Source organism: Gorilla gorilla, chromosome X, assembly GCF_029281585.2.
Source record: "Gorilla gorilla gorilla isolate KB3781 chromosome X, NHGRI_mGorGor1-v2.1_pri, whole genome shotgun sequence".
Taxonomy (NCBI): domain Eukaryota; kingdom Metazoa; phylum Chordata; class Mammalia; order Primates; family Hominidae; genus Gorilla; species Gorilla gorilla.
Window position 1 is genome coordinate 164,838,819 of NC_073247.2, and position 17,858 is coordinate 164,856,676.

Genomic DNA, 17,858 nt, shown 5'->3' on the forward strand with positions numbered 1-17,858 from the left:
CCAATTTTCATGAAATAAAATTTGAGAGGAAATATGAAAACTTAAAAGCAACATAAGTTTGTACCCCAGAATAAATTAAACTGCTAAAAACCATTAAGACCATTGAACAAGACATGTAAGTATACATTGTGAGTCATGGATTCATGAATATGGCATTTTCACAAACACATCAAAATGTCATTTAATTGATTTGGTCCACTATTAAATGATGCTTGTCTTTAGCACTGACTAGAAGTGTTTCCTAAATATATAAGTATGCATAATTATTTATGGTTTACATGTTTCAAGGCTTTCTGTAGAGATAAATTATCTACAGAATTTTTTTCAAGTGCAATATTCAGTTAGTATATGCAAAGTCATTTGTATATTTATTTGAATATGAGAACAATTAATGCCTATATGTTGTTATTTTAATGCACTTAAAAAATATAATAACACTTGAAATCTTCCTTTGGAAACATTTGGTCTAACAAATGAAATTGTTTCAAATTTGGTTAGAATAAGTCAGTTAAATGTATTCTTTTGCTGCATTACAGAAATTGGCTTCATGCCATTCAAAATCATCAATATTTCCTTTTGAAGGAGAGGGGAACTTTCTTCTGTATTTGTGCAGCTTTGGAGAGGGAGATGTATGAAACGGAATTAGCTGTCTTGTAGTGGTTGGAGCTGTGTGATGAAAACGTAGAGATCGCTATAGTAGTCTTTCCAGTTTGGTGCCTGTTTGACAAGTTTCAAGATCCCCCCACTGTGTAGAATTGTCAGAAACTACTCCTGCCACATCGATGGACCTGAGAACATTATGCTTAAGTTAAACAAGCAATTTCCAGAAGGACAAATGCTTCAGATTCCACTTTTATGAGATATCTACAATAGTGAAACTCACAGAAGCAGAAAGTAGAATGGTGATTGCCAGGGGCTAGGAGGAGGGGAAAACGGGGAATTGGAGTGCAATCGGCATAGAGTTGTAGTCATAGAAGATGAGAAAGTTCTAAGGATCCACTGTCAAACAATGGGCATATACTTCATTATACTGTGTTATATGCCTAAACATTTGTTAAGAGTATATATGTCATGCATTGTATTTTTACCACAATTTAAATAATACTCCTAATTCCCTTATTTCATCTATTCAACACCTTAAATTTAAATAATACTGCTAATTCCCTTATTCCATCTATTCAACACCTTAGAAAAACTGTTAGTGGCCAAGCGTGGTGGCTCACACCTGTAATCCCAGCAGTTTGGGAGGCTGAGGCGGGTGGATCACCTGAGGTGGGGAGTTCGAGACCAGTCTGGCAAAGGTGGAGAAACCCCATCTCTACTAAAAATACAAAATTAGCAAGGCCTGGTGGTGCACGCCTGTAATCCCAGCTACTTGGGAGTCTGAGGCAGGGGAACCGCTTGAACCCAGGAGGCAGAGGTTTCAGTGAGCCGAGATCCTGCCATTGCACTCCAGCCTGGGCAACAAGAGTGAAACTCTGTTGAAAGAAAGAAAAAAGAAAGGAAGGAAGGAAGGAAGGAAGGAAGAAAGAAAGAAAGAAAAGGAAGGAAAGAAGGAAGGAAAGAAAGGAGGGAGGGAGGAAAGAAAGAAAGAAAGAGAAGAAAAAGAAAGGAAATAAACGAAAGAAAGGAAAGAAAAGAAAGGAAAGAAAGAAAAGAAAGGAAAAAGAAAAGAAAACCTGTTAGTACTTCACTGGCCTTGTCTGGCCGCATGGTGTATGAGGGAATGTGTGGGCTCTGGAGTCAGACAAGCTCGGTACAACTGCTGGGTTATCTCGAACAGGTTATTAACCTTGCTGGTCCTCAGTGTCATCTTTTCTAAAATAAGGATGAAATAAGATGGGCCCATCCATCTTCCAGCACCATTGTATGGATTCGTCCTGTGAGTTGCTCAGTCATGACAGTCATTATTATTTTTTATTATTATTATTTTGAGACAGTCTCGCTTTGTCGCCCAGGCTGGAGTGCAGCGGCGCGATCTCGGCTCACTGCAAGCTCCGCCTCCCAGGTTCACGCCATTCTCCTGCCTCAGCCTCCCAGTAGCTGGGATTACTGGCGTGTGCCACCACACCTGGCTAATTTTTTTGTATTTTTAGTAGAGATGGGGTTTCATCGTATTAGCCAGGATGGTCTTGATCTCCTGACCTTGTGATCCACCCGCCTCGGCCTCCCAAAGTGCTGGGGTTACAGGCATGAGCCACCATGCCCGGCCTATTATTTTTTGATTAGCATCTGGCCTTTCACCGGGACCATAGTAGTTATCCAGTAATTATTTGTTGAAGTAATAATTTAATTCATCCTTAATGAATTTTTTTATTTTACCCAGAATTCACACACTTCTCCATTTTTTACTGCAACAATTCTTAAGTAATTATGGGTTGTATTCAAAGTTCTCAGTCTAGATAAGATTGAAAATTATGTATCAGCTTACTAGTCAAGCTCTTTTTGTTACTACGCTTCCTGAAGGGTCTTCAACTCTGTTTCTATTCTGACTGTGTGTACTCTTTCCCACTTTCCTGGACCTGTGTCTAGGACCCTTCTCCAACAGCCCTACAAGTAGTTAATCCCCAGCACAACACTTTTCTGCCAACAGTAGTCTTCTATTTCTTTCAGGAAAACATTGGCTAAAAGCTCACATTTTCCATAAAAATATCCCTGTATGAATTGACCCTACATCGATCTTGCTCTCACTGAGGGTTTCTTCTGAGCTCATACAAACCTAAAGCAGGTCATTTCACACTTGGCTATTGGGTCTATAGCAGAGTCACAGAAATATGACTCCTGTCCCTAATATGAGGTAAGATGTGGTCCCTAAAGCAGGGGACTTTTCTTGAGTGTCTTTTCTCCCTTGCACAGTATCTAATACAGTGCTGCTCCCACAGCACTGAGCAGCAGTCTTTAAGACGGTGGTTTGGAATTTGATCTTTGCAGACTTGAGTTTTTATCCTGGCCTTGTAAACTACAGGCACTGTAAGAAACTGTCCCAAACGCTCTGCGACATTTGGACAGGGGAGATACTATGCATTTTATAGGGCGTGATGGTTAATTTTAGGTGACCAAAATGTGACTGCGTTCAGGAATACATAGAGAACTGGTAAAGCAGTATTTCAGGGTGAGCTTCTGTGGGCATTCCAGATAAGATTGGAGTGAGCTGGTGGGCAGAGTGAGGAAGTTACCTTCAATCTGGGCGGGCCACATCCAATTCGTTCAGGACCTTGATAGAAGAAAGAAGGCAAGGCAGATGAAATGCACTTTGCTCCCTTTCTCTGCTGAAGCTGAGATTCTTCTTTTTTCTTTTGAGATGGAGTCTTGCTCTGTCACCCAGGCTGGAGTGCAGTGGGCCATTTCGGCTCACTGCAATCTCTGCCTCCTGGGTTCAAGCCATTCTCCTGTCTCAGCCTCCCGAAGAGCCGGGACTACAGGCGCATGCCACCAAGCCAGCTAACTTTTGTATTTTTAGTAGAGATGGGGTTTCACCATATTGGCCAGGCTGGTCTCAAACTCCTGACCTCGTGATCCGCCTGCCTTGGCCTCCCAAAGTGCTGGGATTACAGGCGTGAGCCACTGCGCCTGGCCGCTGGGACTCTTATTATCTGGCCATTGGACACCAGAACTCTTGGCTCTTTGGCCTTCAGACTCCAGGACTTACACGCCCATTCCCTGGCCTGCCCAGGTTCTCAGGCCTTTGGCCTTATATTGAGAGTTATAGCATTGGCTTCTCTGGTACTGAGGCTTTTGGATGTGGACTGAGTCACATTCCTGGCCTCCCAGGGTCTCCAGCTTGCAGACAGCCTGTCCTTAGACGTTTCACCCTCCAACTCCCCGAATCAATCCCCTCTGATCTATCTATGTATCTTTGTCTATATCCTGTTGATGGTGTCTCTTAAGAGTCCTGACTATTCCACAGGGGTAATGTGAGGGAGAAATGAGGTCATGCATGCAGAGCATTTCACACCCTGCCTGACACATGCCCTTGCCCAGTAGACTGCAGCTACAGTTATTCTAGAGCTTACAATCAGTGTTCAAAACAGTGGAAGGCCTTCTATCTGGTACCTAGCCATCACATTGAGCTTCTCCTGTCATTTATCAATTTCAGACTTGTTTTGAGAGCAAGTCCCTGTTCTATGCAGCACTGATGTGGGGCTAAAACATTTTTAGGCATGAGATACTCAAGCTGGGAATGAACAAAGGCCAGAATGTTCTTCAGAGTTGGGAGCAGAGGAAGCTACATGGTCAAGAGACATGGACATGAGCCTTCCTGCAATATGCTTTATTTCCAGGGATCTAATGAGAAAGAGATGCACATATGTACATGTCATCTCATGCTTAGCTCTTTAATATGCCCAAGGTGTTTTCATAGTTTTTCAGCAATTGTCTACCACAGCTGAGAGTCACATGATTACCTGTTGTTGGTGGCTGTTGGCAAGGGGGTTTTTTCTTTAGGGACACAGGAAGATTTGCCTAAAAAGGTCAGAAAGCTTTAACATCCATTATTTTATTATAAAGGTCCTCTACAGCTTTGGTTGTATAATATTTCGGGCCTTTACTTTTCTCATTCCACTCTTTATTTTAAGCCTGAGCTTGTGGGTCCTTGGAGAAGGAGAGAAAATATTTAAACTCTGATCAACTAATTTAACTATGTATATAACATGTAGAATAAATAAAGACTTAAATGAAAGCATAGCATTTACGAAAGCTCCAACAAATTAAAAGGTAATTTAAACGATTGATTTCTGGTTTTAGTGACTTGTTGTTAACAAATTAAAGCAGTTTGTGAAAATAAACTCAGTTACATTTTTTGCTTGTATAAGTTCAAAATCGTAATTCCTTTCCAAAGCTGAACATGCCTGAAATGGGTCTGCCAATCGTCACAATAAAACAGGAAGCCCGAATGCAAGAGCTAGTCAAGATGGGTTCCCAAGCAAATAGTAGTTGAAGCTCCAACGGCCATAAAATGATGAAAGAAACACGGTTTAAGAGCCATGTATAATTTTTTTGAATGCCAAAAGAGTTATCATAGACTGATTTGACATAGAGATTTTAATGGAAATGTCATGGCATCAAAATAAGGTGCCAGTAAGCAAATCAGTTCTTGAATGTAATTTTGAAACACACTGTGCAAAATTGCTCAGTGCAATGATGTACACTGATCCAAAAAGTGACCACTGACAAGACATGGTTTATTCGGTTTTTAATCTATTATGGAAAAAACGAATTTCTCTTTGGAAAGAGCTATACAACCATGTCCAACGTGATTTCCTAAAAAGACAGCAGGATGTTTTCCTTCTGACCAGCTTTCCACCCATAAATGCAAATATTATTGTTCAGGGTTGATGGAGCATTTGCAAATCAAGAGGCTTTGATTTACATCCAGCATGCTCATTCTTCGATGGTAGATCCATATAAGAACTACAAAAGACATAGAAGATACTAGAATACATTGTTGGAGTTCAGGATGTGGGACAATGCCCTGTGTCTGTTGTACAGTGTCCCAGATTTTTCAGGATTTCATAGGAGGCAGCTACAACGTACACATGCAAAGCCCTGAAATCCCTTCCTTAGCTAATGAAGTGGAGCCCTGACGTCACCTAGGAAAGGGATGCAACAGAACTCATTTATAGTTTCTCAAATGATGCTCCCATTTCTTCAAAGCCACCATTAATCTTAACATCTTTAAAGCTATAATAACAATCTATGTAACAAGTGGAAAATGCTTATAGAATCAGTGCTTTCCATCGCAAACCCTTATTGTATGGAAATTCACATTTCCATAATCACATAAAGGTAAAAAATGTTATTCATTATGAAGCTAAAAGGTATGAATTTCTCTGTCATAATACTTACTGAAAACTGGAAACTGAATTGTGAAAATTTTGTACTTTATTCTTCTTAAAATGATAGTTTCCTTTCTCTGTTTGCCTGTGAAACATGCTTCAACAATAACACCTTACCTTCAATGATGGTACATAAAACACACACAGGCACACACACACACACACACACACACACACACACACACACACATATATACATATATATGCGTAGTAGAAAAGACCTATGTGTTTCTAATGTATGGAAATGGGAAATGTACATCCAGTCTTCTCAGTTGCAAAAAGAAAGCAGTTTTTAAGTAGATAGTTTTGGCTTTACTTTGAATAGATTTGTATCAACTTTGAATTTTTTTCTTAATTATATTAGATTGTAGGGTGGGGACTCTGTATGGAAGGATGATGCAAAGGATTCTTCCACCAGTTTATATGAACCAAAAGGTTTTGTGACAGTGAAACGTAAGTAGTGTATTAGAGTTCTCTAGAGGGACAGAACTAGTAAGATAAATGTGTATGTGTGTGTGTGTGTGTATATATACATTTCATATATCTATACATTTCATATATCTATAAATTTCATAGATATATGTATATATATGAATGTATAGATATTTTATATAGATATATAGATATAGATATATAAAAGGGAATTTATTAAGGATAATTGACTCACAGGATGACAACGTAAAGTCCCACCATAAGCTGTCTGCAAGTTGAGGAGCAAGGAAGCCAGTAGTGGATCAGTCCAAGTCCCAAAACCTCAAAACCTCAAAAGTAGGGAAGCCAACAGTGCAGCCTTCAGTCTGTGGTGGAAGGCCCGAGAGCCCCTGGAAAACCACTAGCATAAGTCCAAGAGTCCAAAAGCCAAAGCAGTTGGAGTCTAATGTTGGAGAGCAGGAAGCATCCGGCATGGGGAAAGATGAAGGCCAGAAGACGCAGCAAGTCTGCTCATTCCACCTTCTTCTGCCTGCTTTTGTCTAGCTGTGTTGGCAGGCAAGGGCATGGTGCCCACCCAGATTAAGGGTTGGTCTGCCTCTCCCAGTCCACTGGCTCAAATGTTAATCTCCTCTAGCAATACCCTCGCAGACACATCTAGAAACCACACTTTGCATCCTTCAATCCAATCAAGTTGACACTTAATATTATCCATCACAAGTAGGTAGAATCCAGTTCTTGGTACTTGATTTAAGCACCATCAAGATCCCATAAAGGCAGAAACGTTACAAGAAGCCAAGTCATCCTGTTAAGGGGAAATTTGTCTCCAGTGCTCAATCCTGACCTAGTCCTCATCCTCCATGTCTAGTTAACTGAGGACTTGTCCATCTGACCCCAACCCTGCAACACCCACCTCCCTCCCTTCCCACACACCACGTCTTCCCTCCTTCCTCTCTCCCCACCATCTGAGAAGGAGCAGACCCACACATCATTTTACAACAAGTTCATTTTATTTTCATCACCATGGGGCATACCCTGTGGGATCTAAAATGTACTCTAGACCCCATTGACTATTTATCTGGGGCCAGATCTCTGGAGACTTCTCAAATATATCTGAGGTCTCTGGCCTTGCCCTGAAGTTAATGGCTGCCCAGGGAGAAGCTTCAGGTGGTGGAGGTCTCCTCGCTCTTTTGGTGTTGCTGTGGCTCATTTTGATTGAGTTTCTCATTCAGCTGGTCACAGTGTCTGGATTGCATTGGCCCTCTCTCGTGCTCAGCTTTTCTTGAAGTGGTGATCATTCTGGAGAAGCTTTTTCCCTGGAACTCCCTCGAAGTCTTCCTTTTCCCTTTCAGATTGTCTTGGGACCCAGAAGGACAGCAGAGAGATCACAGAAAGGCACTGGTTTTGGGGAAGGGGAGAGAGGACGAGTGGGACCAGGGGTTTCATGTGAAGGTTACAGGCTGGGTTGGGAGGTTGTGCCAGGCAAGGACAGGGTAGGAGTCTTGGGAGGGAGGAGTCAAGGGGAAGACAAGGAGGAGCTTGGGTGTGTCGCTCACCTTGATAGGGCTTCTGGGCCTGGGTTAAGAGGGGGCCTTTGTCTTCCTTGACTCTTTGGTGTTGGTGGGTGGGGGTTCTACAACTGGTCTGATTGCTTGGTTTCCTGGTTATCTTCACCACCTCGGGGTCTCTCAGTGGTCTACTCCAGGCCTCCTGGCTTCCCTACATATGCCCTTCCAGGACAGGGTGGGGCCACACCCCTGAGCTTTGATTGGTCAGCAAACCACTACCCAGCCAATAATGGCTCTGCTGGGGTGTGCGGGCCTTAGATGGCAGAAACCATCATCAGAGCATTGTCATGGTGGCAGGAGAGAAGGAGAGTGGGGAGGGTGATCTGACAAGGAAGCCAGTATGCTCTGGTTGAAGAATGGGGGACATTTGTTTGGCATGCCTAAAGAGCCTTCCCAAACTGATTAGTGCTGCTCCTTTCCTCCAATGTTCAGCTTTGGGGGGGTCACATAGCAGAAGAGAGTGTATTTCCTCCAAGCCTTTCCCCAGAGTCACCCTATTTCAGTGCTTCCTTCTGTTTTCTCCCACCACCCACCATTATCTAGTTTTCCCACACCTTACCAGAAAGCTCTGCAAGGTAATCTGGCTGTAATTAAGTTTATATGGAGGTGTGAATCATCCTACTTCCCCCCTAAAAATTTCTCTTATGCATCTTGAAGCCCACTCAGTCGGCTACTATCCGGGAATTTTTCTACCCTACTTCCTGTTCCCAGTGTCCTCAGAAGTCTCCTGGTGTTGCGGGAAGTCAGGGACCCTGAATGGAGGGACCAGTTGAAGCCATGGCAGAAGAACGTGGATTGTGAAGATTTCATGGACATTTATTAGTTCCCCAAATTAATACTTTTATAATTTCTTATGCCTGTCTTTACTGCAGTCTCTGAACATAAATTGTGAAGACTTCATGGACACTTATCACTTCCCCAATCAATACCCCTGTGATTTCCTATGCCTGTCTTTACTTTAATCTCTTAATCCCGTCACCTTCCTAAACTGAGGAGGATGTATGTCACCTCAGGACCCTGTGATGATTGCGTTAACTGCACAAATTGTAGAGCAAGTGTGTTTGAACAATATGAAATCTGGGCACCTTGAGAAAAGAACAGGATAACAGCAATGTTCAGGGAACAAGAGAGATAACCTTTAACTCGGACCGCTGGTGAGCCTGGCGGAACAGAGCCATATTTCTCTTCTTTCAAAAGCAAATGGGAGAAATATCACTGAATTCTTTTTCTCAGCAAGGAACATCCCTGAGAAAGAGAGTGCATCCCTGAGGGTAGGCCTCTGAAATGGCCACTTTGGGGAGCGGCCATCTTTTATGGTGGAAACTGTAGGGATGAAATAAGCCCCAGTCTCCCATAGTGCTCCCAGGCTTATTAGGATGAGGAAATTCCCGCCTAATCAATTTTGGTCAGACCAGTTGTCTGCTCTCAAATCCTGTCTCCTGATAAGATGTTATCAAAGATAATGCATGCCCGAAACTTCATTAGCAATTTTAATTTCGCCCCGGTCCTGTGGTCCTGTGGTCCTGTGGTCCTGTGGTCATGTGGTCCTGTGGTCCTGTGATCTCACCCTGCCTCCATTTGCCTTGTGATATTCTATTACCTTGTGAAGCACGTGATCTCTGTGACCCACACCCTATTGGTACACTCCCTCCCCTTTTGAAAATCACTAATAAAAACTTGCTGGTTTTGCAGCTTGTGGGGCATCACGGAACCTGCTGACATGTGATGTCTCCCCCGGACACCCAACTTTAAAATTTCTCTCTTTGGACTCTGTCCCTTTATTTCTCAGACCGGCCGACACTTAGGGAAAATAGAACACAGAAAATTTTTGCCCGATATCTGGCTGAATTTCGCCCGATATCTGGCTGAATTTCCCCTGATATCCTGGGGTTTCAGTTTTCCCCTGTCTGAAATCACTGCTTTCAGGCTGTCAAATTTCAGTGAATACATTTGCTCCACTGGATATCACATGAGTATTCCATCAACTGTGAGGTCATGACCCTCTCAGTAGGTGTAGTACCCATACTCAGTAGGTGTAGTACCCATACTCAGTAGGTGTAGTATCCATACTCAGTAGGTGTAGTACCCATACTCAGTAGGTGTAGTACTGGGGCTTGGATTTTAGCAGTGTAGGGTGGATGAGGCAGATTTTCTCATGCCAGAAATCACGCAGGATGTTTACATGTAGGAAACTACAACCTAACACTGATGAGTTCATGGAGCAGGGTGGGATTGTGTAGGATAGTTCATCACTGTGCCTGAGGTTCTCTCCAGTGTAACAAAGTTTTTTCAAAAGACCTTACAATTGGAAAGGAACAAATACAAAAAAACCCTCTTCATTTACATAATATAAGAGTATATGCAGACAATCCTATCAATGTAAAAATGCTTCTAGAATGAATACAACTTTAGCAATGTTGTTGGATTTAAGACCATTATACTTGTATTTTAATAATAGCAATAAACAATTGGCAATTGAGACAAACATAGTACAATTTAAATTAACATTAGAAAATATAAATTGAAAGGGATAAATATGACAGAAGATGTAGAAGATCTGTCCATTGAAAACTATAAAGCATTACAAAGATAAATTCAATGAGGATATATGTAAATAGAGATACAAACTTTATTCATGAGTCAGAAGACTGAATATTAAGATGTCATTTATTTTGCCTCAACTTTTTTGATAGATTCAATGCAATCAAAATCCAAATTCCAGATTTTTTAAAATAGAAATTGGGAGGCTAGCACTAACATTGATATAGAAATGTAAAGGTCCTAGAATAGCCAAAGAAAACATTAAAAAATAAACGTTAGACCTAAAACCATAAAAACCCTAGAAGAAAACCTAGGCATTACCATTCAGGACATAGGCATGGGCAAGGACTTCATGTCTAAAACACCAAAAGCAATGGCAACAAAAGCCAAAATTGACAAATGGGATCTAATTAAACTAAAGAGCTTCTGCACAGCAAAAGAAACTACCATCAGAGTGAACAAGCAACCCACAAAATGGGAGAAAATTTTTGCAACCTACTCATCTGACAAAGGGCTAATACCCAGAATCTACAATGAACTCAAACAAATTTACAAGAAAAAAACAAACAACCCTGTCGAAAAGTGGGCAAAGGACATGAACAGACACTTCTCAAAAGAAGACATTTATGCAGCCAAAAAACACATGAAAAAATGCTCACCATCACTGGCCATCAGAGAAATGCAAATCAAAACCACAATGAGATACCATTTCACACCAGTTAGAATGGCAATCATTAAAAAGTCAGGAAACAACAGGTGCTGGAGAGGATGTGGAGAAATAGGGACACTTTTACACTGTTGGTGGGACTGTAAACTAGTTCAACCATTGTGGAAGTCAGTGTGGTGATTCCTCAGGGATCTAGAACTAGAAATACCATTTGACCCAGCCATCCCATTACTGGGTATATACACAAAGGACTATAAATCATGCTGCTATAAAGACACATGCACACGTATGTTTATTGTGGCATTATTCACAATAGCAAAGACTTGGAACCAACCCAAATGTCCAACAATGATAGACTGGATTAAGAAAATGTGGCACATATACACCATGGAATACTATGCAGCCATAAAAAATGATGAGTTCATGTCCTTTGTAGGGACATGGATGAAATTGGAAATCAGCATTCTCAGTAAACTATTGCAAGAACAAAAAACCAAACACTGCATATTCTCACTCATAGGTGGGAATTGAACAATAAGAACACATGGACACAGGAAGGGGAACATCACGCTCTGGGGACTGTTGTGGGATGGGGGAAGGGGGGAGGGATAGCATTGGGAGATATACCTAATGCTAGATGACGAGTTAGTGGGTGTAGCGCACCAGCATGGCACATGTATACATATGTAACTAACCTGCACATTGTGCACATGTACCCTAAAACTTAAAGTATAATAATAAATAAATAAATAAATAAATAAATAAATAAAAAACAGAACAAATGTGGTGGGGTTACCCTACTTCATTTCAAGGCTTATAAACTAACAATGATCAGTATAGTCGGAATTATCATTATTATAAGAATATATCAATGGAAGGGAATAAAGCCCAATAGTATATACACATGTATATGCATATATAGACAACTAATTATTAATAAAGATGCAAATGAAGGTGAGAGGAGAGAAATGACAGTGTATTCAACAGTTGGGTCTGGAACAATTGGATATCTCATATGGTTTGGCTCTGTGTCCCCACCCAAATCTCACCTGGAATTATAATTCCCATAATCTCCGTGTGTCAAGGGCAGGACAAGCTGAAGGTAATTGGATCATGAGGGCAGTTTTCCCAGGGCTGTTCTCATGACAGTGAGTGCGTTTCACGAGATCTGATGGTTTTATAAGCATCTGGCATTTCTCTTGCTTGCACTCACTCCATCCTGCCACCCTGTAAAGCTGCCGGCTTCTCCTTTGACTTCCTGCATGACTGTAAGTTTCCTGAGGCCTCCCCAGTAATGTGGGAACTATCAGTCAATTAAACCTCTTTCCTTTATAAATTACCCAGTCTTAGGTATTTCTTCATACCCAAGCGTGAGAATGGACTAATACACTAAATTGGTACTGAGGTAGTGTGGGGCATTGTTATAAGGTACCTGAGAATGTGGAAACGCCTTTGGAACTGGGTAATGGGCAGATATTGGAACACTTTGGAGGACTCAGAAGAAGACAAGAAAATATGGAAAAGTTTGAATCTTCTTAGAGATTGTTGAATGGCTTTGACCAAAATGTTGATAGTGATATGGACAATGAAGTCCAGGCTGAGGTGGTCTCAGATGGAAATGAGGAACCTGTTGTGAATTGAAATAAAGGTGACTCTTGCTATGCTTTAGCAAAGAGACTGGCAACATTTTGCCCCTGCCCTAGAGATCTGTGGAACTTTGAACTTGAGAGAGATGATTTAGGGTTTTTGGTGGAAGAAATTTCTAAGCAGCAGAGCATTCGAGAGGCCTGGATAACTATGAAAGCATTCAGTTTTATGCATTCACAGAGACGGTTTGAAATTGGAACTTTTGTTTAAAAGGAAAGTGGAGCTTAAACGTTTAGGAAATTTGCGGCCCAATGATGTGACAGAATAGAAAAATCTCGTTTTCTGAGAAGAAATTCAAGCTGGCTGCAGAAATTTGTATAAGTAACTAGGAGCCAAATGTTAATCACCAAGACAATGGGGAAAATGTCTCAAGGGTATGTCAGGTCCTCGTGTCACAGGCCCAGAGGCCTAGGAGCAAAAAGTGGTTTCTTGGGCCAGGCTGAGGGTCTTGCTGCTTTGTGCAATCTCAGTACTTGGTGCCCTGTGTTCCAGCCATGGCTAAAAGTGGCCAATGTACAGCTGAGGCCATTGTTTCATAGGATGCAAGCCCCAAGCCTTGGTGGCTTACATGTGGTGCTGGTCCTGCCAGTGCACAGAAGTGAAGAATTGAGTTTTGGGAACTTCTGCCTAGATTTCAGAGGATGTATGGAAATGTCTGGAAGTTCAAGCAGATGTTTGATGCAGGGGTGGAGCCCTTAGGGAGAACCTCTGCTAGGGCAGTACAGAAGGAAAACAGAGTCCCCACTGGGGCATTGCCCAATGGAGCTGTGAGAAGAGGGCCACTGTCCTCCAGATCCCAGAATGGTCGATCCACCGACAGCTTTTGCTGTGTGCCTGGAAAAGCTGCAGACACTCAATGCTAGCACATAAAGGCAACTGGGAGGGGGACTGTACCCTGCAAAGCAAAAGGAGTGGAGCTGCCGAGGCCATGAGAGCCCACCTCTTGTATCAGTGTGACCTGGATGTGAGACATGGAGTCAAAGGAGATCATTTTGGAACTTTAAGGTTTAATGACTGCCCTGTTGGATTTCAGACTTGCATGGGGCCTGTAGCCCCTTTGTTTTGGCCCAGTTCTCCCATTTGGGATGGGTGTATTTATGTAATGTCGGTACCCCCATTGTATCTAGGAAGTAACTAATTTGCTTTTGATTTTACTGGCTCATAGGCAGAAGGGACTTGCCTTGTCTTAGATGAGACTTTGGATTTGGACTTTTGGGTTAATTTGAGAATGAGTTAAGACTTTGTGGGGCTGTTGGAAAGGCAAGATTGTGTTTTGAAATGTGACAACGTGAGATTTGGAAGTGAACAGTGGCAGAATGATACAGTTTGGCTGTGTGTCCCCACCCAAATCTCCTCTTGAATTGCAATCCCCATAATCCACACAGGTCAAGGGCAGGACCAGGTGGAGGTAATTGGATCACAGGGACAGTTTGCTCCATGTTGTTCTCACGATAATAGGTGAGTGTCACAAGATCTGATGGTTTTATATGCATCTGACATTTCCCCTGCTTGCATTCTCTCCATCCTGCTGCCCTGTGAAGAAGGTGCCTGCTTCTCCTTTGCCTTCTGCCATGATTGTAAGTTTCCTGAGGCCTCCCCAGCAATGTGGAACTGTGAGTCTATTAAGCCTGTTTTCTTTTAAATTACCCAGTCTTGGATATTTCTTCACAGCAGTGTGAGAACAGACTAATACAATATCTATATGCAAACCCGAATTTCAATGCATACTCTATTTATTTATCTATCTAGCTAAAAAGGGAGAGACAGAAAACAGAAAGATATATACGGAATTATCTCATGGGATTATGAGGTCTGGTACATTAAAAATCTGTAAAGTGCACCAGCAGGCTAGAAATTCACACAGCATTTTTATATTACAGTCTTGTGTTAGAATACCTTTTCCAGGAATACTTGGTTTTTCTCTTGAGACATTCAACTAGTTGGATGAGGCCCACCAACATTATGGAGGGTAAACTGCTCTACTTAAATTCAACCAATTGCAGATGTTGATCATATCTACAAAATACCTTCACAGAAACATCTAGACTAGTGTTTGACCACACAACTGAGTACTATAGCCTAGACAAGTTGACACATAAAGCTAACCACCAAACATATCTTGCACCATATAAAAATGTAACTCAATGAGAACACATGGACACAGGGAGGGGAACATCACACACCGGAGCCTGTTGCGGGGTGGGGGGATAGGGGAGGGGGAACATTCAGAAAAATACCTAATGTATGCAGAGCTTAAAATCTAGATGACAGGTTGATAGGTGGAGCAAATCACCATGGCACATGTATATCTTCGTAACAAACCTGCAAGTTCAACACATGTATCCCAGAACTTAAAGTAAAATTTAAAAAAAGATATACACAATAAAAAAATGTAACTCAAAATGAACCATAGAACTAAACGTCAGCATCATTTTATTTCTAGGAGAAAACAGAAGAAATATTCTGTTATCTGGGGCTATGTCTTAGTCAGCTTTGGCTGCCGTAACAAAATGCCATGGAGTCAGTAGATGAAACAACAGAAATTTATTTTTTTAACAGTTGTGGAGGCTAGAAATCCCAGGTCAAGGACTGGTATTGTCATTTACTGGTGATGGGCTTATTCCTGGCTTGTAGATGCCCTTTGTTCATTATGTCCTTCATTGGCCTTTCCTCCGTGTATGTGCATGGAGAGGGGGTGGGGAGCGCTCATGTAGGCACAAGAATGCTTTCTTGTGTCCCTTCTTATAAGCTCACTAATTCTATGAGATCAAGGTGCCACCCTTGTGATATCCTTTAACATTAATTAAATCCTTAGAGGCCTCATCTCCAAATATGGACACCCTTGGAAACAGGGCTTCAAAATATGAATGTGGTAGAGGACATAAGCATTAACAAAGAATAGACACATAGATCAGAATAGAGCTAGGAAATAGACCTACATATATATAGTCAGGTGATTTACAACAAAGGCAATAATGGTGAATGTATATTTTTTCTAACAAATGGAGCTTGAATAATTGGACATCTATACAAAAACAATAATAATTGGACATCTATACAAAAACAATAATAATGATAATTATAATTGTAATAATAATGTAATAATTGCATAATTGTAATAATAATAATGATAATTATAATTATAAACAAATCCTTAGGTATTTCACGAAAATTAACCAAAGATACATCATAGAGATCATGTAAATGCAAAAACTATACAACTTCTCTAAGAAAACATAAGAGAATATCTACGTAAGCTTAAGTTTGGTGATGTGTTTTTAAATTCAACACCAAAATCATGATCAATGAAAGAAAAAATTGCCAAATTGGAGTGTATTAAAATAAAAGTCTTATGCTCTTCAAAAGACACTGTAAACAGAATGAAAACAAAAGCTACAGACTAAGAGAAAACATCTGTAGTACACATTTCTGATAAAGAACATATATCTATAATATACACGGATTCTTAAAACTCAACAACAGAAAAATAACTGAAAACAGTCAAAAGATCTGAACGGATGTTTCACCAAAGAAGATATACAGATGACAAATAAACATATTGAAGGTGCTGAAAGTCCTTTGTCGTTAGAGAATTGTGTGCTAAAATGAGACACCACCACATACCTTCTAGAATGTCTGAAATCCCTCCCCCCACCAAAAAAATACAAGACCAATTGCTAGTGAAAACGTGGAGCAACAGAAACTTTCATTCATTACTGGTAGAAATGCAAAACGACTTTGGAAGTTAATCTGGCATTTTCTTTAAAAAACTAAACATAGTCTTACCATAAGATTCAGCAGTCATACTCCTAGGCGTTTTATCTAGCTGATTTTAAAATTTATTTCTACATAAAAACTTGTGTATGAATGTATACAATAACTTATTTTATAATCACTATCTTATAAAAATAGAGGCATCCAAGATATATTGCATTAGGTGAATGGATAACAAAACATGGCACAACCATACAATGAGCTACCATTAGTCAATAAAAGGATATGTTACAAGCCACACAAAGACATGGGTGAGTCTTATGCTCATATTGCTATATGAAAGAATACAGTCTGAAAAGCCTAGATAGGGTAAGATTTCACTTATATGACATTCTGGAAAAGGCAAAATTATAGATATCATAAACCTATCAGTGGGAGCCAAGGGGGCTATGAGAGGAGTACAGGCTACTTATTAGTGCAGTGAAACTACTATGCATGATACTGCAATGGTGGATACAACGTTGTCTGGATCTGAATGTTTGTCTTTCCAGAAAATTCATATGTTGAAATCCTAACACCAAGGTGATGGTATTAGGTATGAGGTGGGGCATTTGGGGGCTGATTAAATCGTGACAGCAGAGCCGTCATGAATAGCATTAGTGTCTTTATTAAACAGATCCCACAGAGATCCCTTGCCCCGTCTTCCATGTGAGGACATGGGAAAGAGAGCTGTCTATGAACTGGGAAGCAGGTTCCTGCCAGACACAAAATTTGTCAGCAAACGTTGAACCTGATCTTGGACTTCCCAGCCACCAGAAGCATGAGAAATAAAATTCTGTCATTTATATGCCACCCAGTCTATGGTATTTTTGTTCGGGCAGCCCGAATGGACCAAGACAAGGGCACCAGACATTTTTCAAAACCCACAGATGCTTACAGCACAAAAAGTGAAGCTTAAAGTGTGCAAATTTTAAAAATAAGAGGTTGGAAAAATCATAGGACAGAATGCAGAATGTTGCACGTGCACACGCACACACACACACACACACACACACACACAAACCTAGATGTATTATAAATGCATGAAATTACCTCAGTGAAGCAAGTGGGGGGAATTATGAGGTCGTTATTACTGTCTTAATAATGTTGAAAATTAGTGGAGTCTGTAAGACTAAAGGCCAAAGGAGCTACACAGAAGTACTGCACTGTAACTGATACAAGGTTTGTTTGTTTGTTTGTTTGTTTGTTTTTCTTATGGAGGCACAACGTTATGGGTTACCAAATCCAAATCTGCTGTATGCACATGCTGGTATTAAACTATTAACTAAATGGTTAGTGGATGATGGGAGACAGGTTTCTCACGGATGGAGTGATAGACTATAGAAAAACAAGAAGAGAAAGCTAGAATGATCCTTGTGGTAACGGATTAGAGTTGAAGACCTCAGTATAAAATTGTAT